Source organism: Carassius carassius, chromosome 37 (assembly GCF_963082965.1).
Source record: "Carassius carassius chromosome 37, fCarCar2.1, whole genome shotgun sequence".
Classification (NCBI taxonomy): domain Eukaryota; kingdom Metazoa; phylum Chordata; class Actinopteri; order Cypriniformes; family Cyprinidae; genus Carassius; species Carassius carassius.
In genome coordinates this window covers 28595758-28600799 of record NC_081791.1, presented here as the reverse complement: position 1 = coordinate 28600799, position 5042 = coordinate 28595758, and the positions used below count along the sequence as shown (strand labels likewise).

Genomic DNA, 5042 nt, shown 5'->3' with positions numbered 1-5042 from the left:
TTTACCCCCAGTCCGACCCTGGGAGCTAAACTATAAAGGACACTGGCCCTCGAACAGAGTTTGGAGCTGTAAGGTCAAATTATTTTTATGTACTTTATTTTCATTTTATTTACTTAATAATGCTGCTTTTGCTGACATTATGTCTGTGTTCAAAAATGTAAATGACTGATGCCTTGGCACAGTGCACACACACATGCAAAGCTCGGGATATGACAAATGTGCGCGGCAAGGCTAGGCGAGGCAAGGCGTTTGGCTCTACTGGGTATGCGCACATAAATACAGCAAAATGTTTGTCATACTATACTAGTGCTTGAATAGACTATTCGAGCGCTGTCGGAAACAATCGACTACTCCAGCATGCATTAACCATAATGCATACAAAGTGTTTGCAAGTACGACATGAATTTTAGAATTACAATATTGCGTGTAAATTTTAAATATGTAATGTAATAATTAGGGTTGTGCCTGAATGTGAATACCTTATTCGGAATGGCTCGGATAATGGCTTCAAAAACGAATAACGGACAAGGAATAATTCTGCCTGAATACTCGACTGAAGCTGACACAGTCCGGAGTTTGCTAGATAACAGGGGCCCGTTCTTCGTACGTCGCTTATTACATCCGAGATCAAATGACACATCCAAGATGATATCATCGTGCTAATCATGATCCGGCTAATTGGGTTCTTCGAACACACCTGTTGTGTATGATTAGTATCGCTGGATTGAGTTATCTCTGAGATAATTGCGCGTTCATGTGTTGGTTTAAAAGGGGATATGTATCGATAGTAGAAACATTGATCAGCAACGCTGCTATTGGCTGTTCAGCATGGCCAAAGAACGTGCCCAATTTTTCTCCCAAGCAGAACAAGAGCTTTTAATGGAAGGTTATGCCGAATTTGAGTCTTTAATTAAAACGACAGGGAACACCTCAATGTCTGCAAAAGCCAGGAGAGCGGGCTGGCAAAAAGTAGCAGACAAATTAAATGCGTAAGTGCTGTCCATAGTAGATGTTTCTATCATTTAATTTCTACAGTGTGTTTTTGCATTTTTATAATTTAATATTTACTTTCGCTAATGTCAGAGCCACCACTGGACCCACTAGAACATGGGAACAAGTAAAAGTAAAATACAAGAATATTCTACAAAATGGTAGCCTTTAATTCATACTGTCTTTTATTTTAAAAAGCCATTTTTTTCCCTTTTTAAAAGCCACTGTTAAATGATGTGTTTGTCTATAACAGCCACCAAGAAAAAGGCTGAAAAAAAAACAGGTGGTGGTCCTGCACCACCACAATATACCCCAGCAGAGGAGCTGGCCCTTGGATTGAACGAAAACCGAACCATTGTGGAGGGCATCCCTGGGGGCAGCTCTTCCTCAGACCCAAAGACCGGGACCAGTAGCAGCAACACCTTCATTACTGGTAGGCTAAATGAGCTTGCATTAAATGAACATTAATTGCATTAATGTTGCTGCATTAAATGAAGTATAATCCAAATGGCTGGTACAGTCATTTCAACTCTTTGTGAAAGTGAAAACTTCTACACTTTTAGTTACAATGTTACCATGAGTTATTGATCACATTATATTTTTTACAGTGTAGTTAATTGTAATGACAACCCCCCCCCCCCCCCCTTTTTTTGCAGTTTTACATAATACACCAACACTTTTACCTGTTCCCATGCAAGTGGTGGCTGACGCATATGCAGTAAGTTTTGTACTTTTTCTAACTTGCATAAAGGGAAGAAAGTGCAACACTCTGAGTCTGTAATACCCATTTATTTCCATTGCACAGGACAGTGAAGAAACCCTCTCAGAAGACTGTCCTTTGGAGGAAGAACCTGTAAGTGCATAAATACCTTTTACACTAATTTGTATATAGCCTACTTGTGTACCTATTCTTTCTGTCTGCAATTTGAGTTGCAGGAGTCCACACCTAGAGAAAGGCTTGCAGAAGAGTCTGCACAAAGAACTAATACAGAGGTGGACAGTGTTGTACTTTTACTTTTTACTTTTGTTGCATGAGGCATGTTTTGACTTTTTTTTTTTTGTTTGTTTTTTACTAAATGACAGGGTGACATCCGTTCCCTCTATAAACGGCTTCCTCAACAAAAAATTGAGTATTTTGAGCTGAAAAAACGCAAATTAAGAGGAGAAATTGAACTTGACAACTTGAAAAAGAGAAAAATTGCTCTAGAGAAAGAGTTGCTTCAAAAGGACCTTCAGAGTAAGTGCTAATACACCATTTGACACATAGTTATGTAAAGTCACCAATACTACTATTTCTAATTGCAGGCAAAAGATGACATGCTGGCTTTTCTTTAAAGAATTGTTTAAATAAACCTCCGGGAACTAAGCATATTGGTCGTCTTTTATTACACATTCAAAAATGGTGTTCCACAATTCTGTCCCGTGCAGCTCTGCCACTAGGTTGGTTCAAGTGCACTGGCTGGAGGTCATCATCAGGCTGCACCCCCACCACAGGGATCCTCTCCTTTCTGATAGTGGCGATGTTATGCAATATGGCACATGCAACAATTGTCACAGGCCCTGTCAGGTGCAACCCTCAGACTTTTCAGACACTGCAATCTTTCCTTTAGTTGCCCAAAGGTCATTTCAATGCGTGCCCTTGTCCTGTCTAGAGCTGCATTGTAACGGGTTTGTGGTCCAGGGTTTGGGTCAGGGAAGAGCGTCATAAAATACTGCCTGCAGGCATAGCCCCTGTCTCCAAGCAGGATCCCATCAAAATCCCCTGTATAATGGAAAAATGCAGTTTTGTTAGGCTCAGCATAAGTGTGTGTGTGTGTAATACTGTGAGCTTGACATTTATGTTCCCTTACCACGTTTAAATAATGTGCATAAATGTGACTCTCTGAAAATTCTTGAGTCATGCACTGATCCTGGCCATTTTGCTTCCACATTTGTAATATGGAACATAGAGTCACACACCATCTGAGAGATTTTAGTCAGTCAACTGCATACTTTTTCATTCCTTTTTTTTTAAATGTAATAAATTACTAATCTGGAATATTATAAATTGTAATAGTAATTTACCTGCACATTTACACTGTGAACCCCCTTTCGGTTCACAAAATCTCCTTCATTTGGGCCAGGTGGGGCCTTGATGGGGATGTGTGTGCAGTCTATGGCACCAATCACGTTAGGGAAGCCTGAATGACACATACTGTTAGTCATACTTTTTGGCATGGTCATGATTGCATGTCATTAACAATTATAAATGTACCTGCAATAGCGAAAAAATTCTGCTTTACAACCTGGGGTCTTAAGTGGCTTGGGAATACCACAAAAACCCCTAAAAACTGCTTGAGTGCCAGGTAAACTTTGCGAATGGCACGACAGACAGCACTTTTCACTAAGTTCTCTGCGTCTCCAATAGTATAAAGGAAAGTGCCACTCGCAAAGAATCTCAGGGCAATGCACACAGTCTGTGCAGTTGTCAAAGCCCGACTCCTCCGTGTTGAACACTTAATGTGTGGTTCCAACAAATTAATGATGTAAATGTAAACGGTATCTCTCAACAATTACACTTTCGCGCTGGGCTAAAGGATCCTGTCTATCCCACAATACCCGATTAATTTGAAAAGCTCTGCGAATTATTCTCGCACCTTCCGCAACAGGTTGCTCGCGTAAAAACGGACAAGACATGGCTGCGACAGACTTCCCTATCTCCTCCGTTTATAAAGCCTCAATCTAAACCTGTTTACATGAAATAAGCCTGCTCCCAAGCAGGTTTGAGCTTACGGACCTGTTGCTTTGACAGCAGCTCCGGGATGAGCTTCAAAGAACCAAACGATCCAAGATCACGCCAAATCGTCAACAATCAAATCCAGCTAACTGAGTTAGCGACGTACGAAGAACGGGCCCCAGGTGAGCCAGGGGATCAGCGCAATATTATACGGAGAGCTCTAAAGTCACGAGTGTGAAGTGAATAAATGTAAACTTTATGAGCAAAAATAGCGCAAATCAAACACCGTATTGTTGTTCCTCTCCCTGCATCTCTCAGAAATTAGAGCTTTGCAAGAGTAATTTTACCTATAATAATACATCATACACGTTATAGTATTTTTATATATTTAAAAGGAAATGATTTAAAGCTTAGGCTACTATATGAAACGAATGAATGGAATAAGCACAGTGCGCTCACCAATCAAACAGCCGCGCTGCGTGTCTCAGTCTCTCAAAAACCAAACCAGTTCTCTCTCAAGAGTAGGCTAATCAGCTTAGATACGGATACATTCTCTACTTGGCCTACAGGTTTGCATCTTTATCTTTTGAAAGTGAAAGTGAAAGTGAAAGTGAAGTGACATTCAGCCAAGTATGGTGACCCATACTCAGAATTTGTGCTCTGCATTTAACCCATCCGAAATGTACACACACAGAGCAGTGAACACACACACACACTGTGAGCACACACCCGGAGCAGTGGGCAGCCATTTATGCTGCGGCGCCCAGGGAGCAGTTGGGGGTTCGATGCCTTGCTCAAGGGCACCTAAGTCGTGGTATTGAAGGTGGAGAGAGAACTGTACATGCACTGCCCCCACCCACAATTCCTGCCGGCCCGGGACTCGAACTCATAACCTTTCGATTGGGAGTCCGACTCTCTAACCATTAGGCCACGACTTCCCTCGGTTTGCGCGGCACACACACAAATGTTTAGTGATGTTCACTAAACATTATAGACTCGCTTACAACCCCTATTCTGTACAACCTTAATTAGTATTTTGTTACTGTAAAGGGTACGTTTAGGGCTATCTAGGTGTAGACGTAAATAAAACACAATCTAACAGGTAGAAAATTTAATTAGAAACATCTAAACTTTTCAGGTCGCAGCAAGTGCACCGTTTGTCATGCACATCCTTTCCCGGAACAATACTGAAAGCTAGGCCAAGATGGAGAAACAGATGATCATAGCTGTACAAGGATAGCAATTTTTTTAATGAATCTATTAGCAGAGCTACTGCAAGGGATTTTTAGTTCTGGAAATCCATTTATTTTTTGCTAAAATTTCTGCGTCTTCATGG

The 5042-nt window shown here is 41.2% G+C and overlaps 1 long non-coding RNA gene and 1 pseudogene across 1 annotated transcript; one reads left to right on the top strand and one right to left on the bottom strand.

Moving 5' to 3' along the window:
• Positions 1-1684: 1684 nt before the first annotated feature.
• LOC132117813 (uncharacterized) lies at positions 1685-2342 on the top strand. Its single transcript, XR_009425850.1, has 3 exons — positions 1685-1708; positions 1796-1843; positions 2074-2342. It is a non-coding gene; the product is annotated as an uncharacterized LOC132117813 (long non-coding RNA).
• Positions 2343-2383: 41 nt separating this feature from the next.
• On the bottom strand, positions 2384-3678 carry LOC132118649 (putative nuclease HARBI1; annotated as a pseudogene).
• Between the last annotated feature and the right edge of the window lie 1364 nt (positions 3679-5042).